This window comes from Narcine bancroftii, chromosome 1 (genome assembly GCF_036971445.1).
Source record: "Narcine bancroftii isolate sNarBan1 chromosome 1, sNarBan1.hap1, whole genome shotgun sequence".
NCBI lineage: Eukaryota > Metazoa > Chordata > Chondrichthyes > Torpediniformes > Narcinidae > Narcine > Narcine bancroftii.
The window spans coordinates 106,126,586-106,132,585 of record NC_091469.1 but is presented as its reverse complement, the minus strand read 5'-3'; the positions used below and the strand labels follow the sequence as shown (position 1 = coordinate 106,132,585).

The 6,000-nt window shown below is 63.5% G+C and overlaps 1 protein-coding gene across 6 annotated transcripts in view; it reads left to right on the top strand.

Annotated features, from left to right (window-relative positions):
- The first annotated feature begins 1,834 nt into the window (after window positions 1–1,834).
- LOC138762189 (endoplasmic reticulum mannosyl-oligosaccharide 1,2-alpha-mannosidase-like) overlaps window positions 1,835–6,000 on the top strand; it is a 102,288-nt gene continuing 98,122 nt past the window's right edge. For 3 of the 6 annotated variants that reach the window (XM_069935796.1, XM_069935805.1, XM_069935759.1), the window contains exon 1: window positions 1,891–1,978. The gene's annotated coding sequence lies outside the window, so the exon portion shown is untranslated. Of the gene's footprint in view, window positions 1,979–6,000 lie in introns of all 6 variants that reach the window. The other 3 variants (XM_069935770.1, XM_069935778.1, XM_069935789.1) reach the window with 3 other exon arrangements.

Here is a 6,000-nt window from a genome sequence, read left to right as displayed (position 1 = left end):
TGTTTGCATGGGTTTTCCCCGGCGCATTTGGTTTCCTCCCAATGTTCAAAAAACATGCTGGGGGTTGTAGGTCAAGTGGGTGTAATTGGGCGCCACAGACTCATGGGCCAAAAGGGCCTATAACTGTGATGTATGTCTAAATTTAAATTTGTCCAACCTCTCCCCATAACTCATTCCCACTAAACCAGACAACATCCTGGTAAACCGCTTGGAGATTCAACACGGTAATAGGCCCTTCAGGCCTGTGAGCTCGTGCTGCCCAAATACCTACAAACACTGTATGTTTTTGGAGGGTGGGAGGAAATGCACGCAGACACAGGAGAACAAACAAACTCCTTACAGACAGTATCAAATTTGAACATTGGACGCTGGCGCTGTAAATGTTGCATTAACCGCTACACTAACAATATCACCCAAAACCTCCGTCCCCTTTCCAAAGTCTACACATCCTTCCTGCCACGGGATGACCAGAATTGCACAATATTCCAAATATGGCTTAACCTCCACTACCCTACCCTCATCAACTATTTTTGTCACCTCTCAAATGTCAAATTGAGAAGACATGATCTGCCCCTCACAAAACCATGTTGACTGCCAAATGTTCAGAAATCATATCCCTAAGTATCCTTTCCAATTGTTCCCCTACCACTGATGTGAGGCTCTCTGGTCCTGCATTATCCTTTTATTCCTTCCTTGAACATTGGCCAAACTCCAGTCTTCCAGGACCTTTTCCGTCACTAGTGAGGATTGAGGGATCTTTGTCAAAGCCCCAGCAATCTCGATGACTGGGGATATTTCCCATTAGGCCCAGGGAATCTGTCCACCTTAATGCTCCTCAAAAGACCCAGCCCCACCTTGCAATGCCCCATCACATGAGCATTCTTCACATGATGCTCCCTGTCACTGTTCATGAACTTCTCCTTGATGATTATTAAATTATTATCCTTAACTTTTATCACTGCTACCTTCAGGCAGAACCCTGAAGAAAAACACCTTTAGGTTCCAGAACAGTTTCTTCAGACTCCTGAACCTCCTAATATTATGCTGATATTGTGAATATTTATTATTTTTTGTTGCATTTATTGCCTCTTTTTAATTCATTTAAATATCCTATTGTGGTGGTTTTGTTTTACAAAATACCTGTTTGACTGCAGCAAGAATTTCAAAGTACATTATATGTACATTCTATCTTTAAAAAAAAACTCTTTAACTCTCTTTCTCGTCAGACTGTCCAGTCCGCCCTTTTCCTCGCCCTCTCCACTCTCCCTCTCCATCAAACCCCTCCACCTGTCACTCAAGCCCCTCCCCTTCTCTCTCCGCCACCTCTCCCTCAAGCCCCTCCCCTTCTCTCTCCTCCCCCTCACCCTCAAGCCCCTCCCCTCCTCCTCTCCCTCAAGCCCCTCCCCTTCTCCTCCTCTCCCTCAAGCCCCTCCCCTTCTCCTCCTCTCCCTCAAGCCCCTCCCCTTCTCCCTCAAGCCCCTCCCCTTCTCCCTCTCTCCCTCAAGCCCCTCCCCTTCTCCCTCTCTCCCTCAAGCCCCTCCCCTTCTCCCTCAAGCCCCTCCCCTTCTCCACCTCTCCCTCAAGCCCCTCCCCTTCTCTCTCCTCCACCTCTCCCTCAAGCCCCTCCCCTTCTCTCTCCTCCACCTCTCCCTCAAGCCCCTCCCCTTCTCTCTCCTCCACCTCTGTCACTTCCCTCCTCCCAGCTCAAGCCCTCCCCCTCCACGCCGTCAAACCTCTCCAACTCATCCCGACCTCCCCTCGGCGCACTGACTGCAAACGTGGATGATGACGCAATACTGTTTTGCCGCGTTCCTATTGGCTTTTAGAAGGCCTCGCATCTTCCGGAAGTGACGTTTCGGGGCCAGAGCCGGACCCTGTGTGAGGAGCAGACGTTGTGAGTGAGCAGCTTGGGAAGTTCGGGTTGATCGGCGAGACGGGAGAAAGAAGGCTTCGGAGCCGGGGAAGGAGTCCAGAGGCCGTAAGGGAGGAGAGGGGAGTCCCGAGGCGGTGCAGGAGAGGGGAGTCCCGGGGCAGGGCAGGAGAGGGGAGTCCCGGGGCAGGGCAGGAGAGGGGAGTCCCGGGGCAGGGCAGGAGAGGGGACTCCCGGGGCAGGGCAGGAGAGGGGACTCCCGGGGCAGGGCAGGAGAGGGGACTCCCGGGGCAGGGCAGGAGAGGGGACTCCCGGGGCAGGGCAGGAGAGGGGACTCCCGGGGCAGGGCAGGAGAGGGGAGTCCCGGGGCAGGGCAGGAGAGGGGAGTCCCGAGGCAGGGCAGGAGAGGGGAGTCCCGGGGCAGGGCAGGAGAGGGGAGTCCCGGGGCAGGGCAGGAGAGGGGAGTCCCGGGGCAGGGCAGGAGAGGGGAGTCCCGGGGCAGGGCAGGAGAGGGGAGTCCCGGGGCAGGGCAGGAGAGGGGAGTCCCGAGGCGGGACAGGAGAGGGGAGTCCCGAGGCGGGACAGGGCAGGAGAGGGGAGTCCCGAGGCGGGACAGGGCAGGAGAGGGGAGTCCCGAGGCGGGACAGGGCAGGAGAGGGGAGTCCCGAGGCGGGACAGGGCAGGAGAGGGGAGTCCCGGGGCAGGGCAGGAGAGGGGACTCCCGGGGCAGGGCAGGAGAGGGGACTCCCGGGGCAGGGCAGGAGAGGGGACTCCCGGGGCAGGGCAGGAGAGGGGACTCCCGGGGCAGGGCAGGAGAGGGGACTCCCGGGGCAGGGCAGGAGAGGGGAGTCCCGGGGCAGGGCAGGAGAGGGGAGTCCCGAGGCAGGGCAGGAGAGGGGAGTCCCGGGGCAGGGCAGGAGAGGGGAGTCCCGGGGCAGGGCAGGAGAGGGGAGTCCCGGGGCAGGGCAGGAGAGGGGAGTCCCGGGGCAGGGCAGGAGAGGGGAGTCCCGAGGCGGGACAGGAGAGGGGAGTCCCGAGGCGGGACAGGGCAGGAGAGGGGAGTCCCGAGGCGGGACAGGGCAGGAGAGGGGAGTCCCGAGGCGGGACAGGGCAGGAGAGGGGAGTCCCGAGGCGGGACAGGGCAGGAGAGGGGAGTCCCGAGGCGGGACAGGGCAGGAGAGGGGAGTCCCGAGGCGGGACAGGGCAGGAGAGGGGAGTCCCGAGGCGGGACAGGGCAGGAGAGGGGAGTCCCGAGGCGGGACAGGGCAGGAGAGGGGAGTCCCGAGGCGGGACAGGGCAGGAGAGGGGAGTCCCGAGGCGGGACAGGGCAGGAGAGGGGAGTCCCGAGGCGGGACAGGGCAGGAGAGGGGAGTCCCGAGGCGGGTCAGGGCAGGAGAGGGGAGTCCCGAGGCGGGACAGGGCAGGAGAGGGGAGTCCCGAGGCGGGACAGGGCAGGAGAGGGGAGTCCCGAGGCGGGACAGGGCAGGAGAGGGGAGTCCCGAGGCGGGACAGGGCAGGAGAGGGGAGTCCCGAGGCGGGACAGGGCAGGAGAGGGGAGTCCCGAGGCGGGACAGGGCAGGAGAGGGGAGTCCCGAGGCGGGACAGGGCAGGAGAGGGGAGTCCCGAGGCGGGACAGGGCAGGAGAGGGGAGTCCCGAGGCGGGACAGGGCAGGAGAGGGGAGTCCCGAGGCGGGACAGGGCAGGAGAGGGGAGTCCCGGGGCGGGACAGGGCAGGAGAGGGGAGTCCCGGGGCGGGACAGGGCAGGAGAGGGGAGTCCCGGGGCGGGACAGGGCAGGAGAGGGGAGTCCCGGGGCGGGACAGGGCAGGAGAGGGGAGTCCCGGGGCGGGACAGGGCAGGAGAGGGGAGTCCCGGGGCGGGACAGGGCAGGAGAGGGGAGTCCCGGGGCGGGACAGGGCAGGAGAGGGGAGTCCCGGGGCGGGACAGGGCAGGAGAGGGGAGTCCCGGGGCGGGACAGGGCAGGAGAGGGGAGTCCCGGGGCGGGACAGGGCAGGAGAGGGGAGTCCCGGGGCGGGACAGGGCAGGAGAGGGGAGTCCCGGGGCGGGACAGGGCAGGAGAGGGGAGTCCCGGGGCGGGACAGGGCAGGAGAGGGGAGTCCCGGGGCGGGACAGGGCAGGAGAGGGGAGTCCCGGGGCGGGACAGGGCAGGAGAGGGGAGTCCCGGGGCGGGACAGGGCAGGAGAGGGGAGTCCCGGGGCGGGACAGGGCAGGAGAGGGGAGTCCCGGGGCGGGACAGGGCAGGAGAGGGGAGTCCCGGGGCGGGACAGGGCAGGAGAGGGGAGTCCCGGGGCGGGACAGGGCAGGAGAGGGGAGTCCCGGGGCGGGACAGGGCAGGAGAGGGGAGTCCCGGGGCGGGACAGGGCAGGAGAGGGGAGTCCCGGGGCGGGACAGGGCAGGAGAGGGGAGTCCCGGGGCGGGACAGGGCAGGAGAGGGGAGTCCCGGGGCGGGACAGGGCAGGAGAGGGGAGTCCCGGGGCGGGACAGGGCAGGAGAGGGGAGTCCCGGGGCGGGACAGGGCAGGAGAGGGGAGTCCCGGGGCGGGACAGGGCAGGAGAGGGGAGTCCCGGGGCGGGACAGGGCAGGAGAGGGGAGTCCCGGGGCGGGACAGGGCAGGAGAGGGGAGTCCCGGGGCGGGACAGGGCAGGAGAGGGGAGTCCCGGGGCGGGACAGGGCAGGAGAGGGGAGTCCCGGGGCGGGACAGGGCAGGAGAGGGGAGTCCCGGGGCGGGACAGGGCAGGAGAGGGGAGTCCCGGGGCGGGACAGGGCAGGAGAGGGGAGTCCCGGGGCGGGACAGGGCAGGAGAGGGGAGTCCCGGGGCGGGACAGGGCAGGAGAGGGGAGTCCCGGGGCGGGGCAGGGCAGGAGAGGGGAGTCCCGGGGCGGGGCAGGGCAGGAGAGGGGAGTCCCGGGGCGGGGCAGGGCAGGAGAGGGGAGTCCCGGGGCGGGGCAGGGCAGGAGAGGGGAGTCCCGGGGCGGGGCAGGGCAGGAGAGGGGAGTCCCGGGGCGGGGCAGGGCAGGAGAGGGGAGTCCCGGGGCGGGGCAGGGCAGGAGAGGGGAGTCCCGGGGCGGGGCAGGGCAGGAGAGGGGAGTCCCGGGGCGGGGCAGGGCAGGAGAGGGGAGTCCCGGGGCGGGGCAGGGCAGGAGAGGGGAGTCCCGAGGCGGGGCAGGGCAGGAGAGGGGAGTCCCGAGGCGGGGCAGGGCAGGAGAGGGGAGTCCCGAGGCGGGGCAGGGCAGGAGAGGGGAGTCCCGAGGCGGGGCAGGGCAGGAGAGGGGAGTCCCGAGGCGGGGCAGGGCAGGAGAGGGGAGTCCCGAGGCGGGGCAGGGCAGGAGAGGGGAGTCCCGAGGCGGGGCAGGGCAGGAGAGGGGAGTCCCGAGGCGGGGCAGGAGAGCAGTGAGTACTGGGGATGGTGTGTGTTTGGCAGCTCCTTGAGGTGAGCGTCTTGTGGAGATTGTGGTGCTGGAGGGGCTTATTTGGGAGTCAGTTCATTAAGGTTAGTGGGTGAAGTCCAGTGTCATGGGTCATGGAGTTCTCATTGGGCTCCATCTCAATCCCTGGTCATCTCACAGACTGAACTGCCTGTTTCCAGACACCTTTCCATGGATATCGTTGATGCTAAAATTGAAAATGCTTTGAGTAGTTTTTCTCTATTGCAAGATAAATATAAAGATTTTTGTTGGGTTTGTTAAAGCAACACGTTTTTGATATCTTTCCTGCAGTTCACTTGGCTGACTATCTTAAACTTGGTGTGAACTCTCCAGATGATGGTTGTAAATGCCACCTTTTAAACCTAACTGCTGATTGTTGTCCCCAAATGTTTAACCATGTTGAAGGATGCAATTCAAAATGTATCTGGAATCTTCACCTGTAACTCATGAAATTGAAACTCAGCGTGGAAATGCAAAAATCCTGATAATTTTGTATCATTAGACCATAAAATAGAATTTGGCCATTCAGCCCATCATGTCTGCTCATCCATTCAATCATGAGCTGATCCATTCTCCTCATCAGTCCCATTCGCGTGTGTTCTCCCCTTAACCTTTGATACCCTGCCAATTCAGAAAAGGATGAAGAAGTGTTGGATCTTCTTAAAAGCATCAAGATTGATAAGTC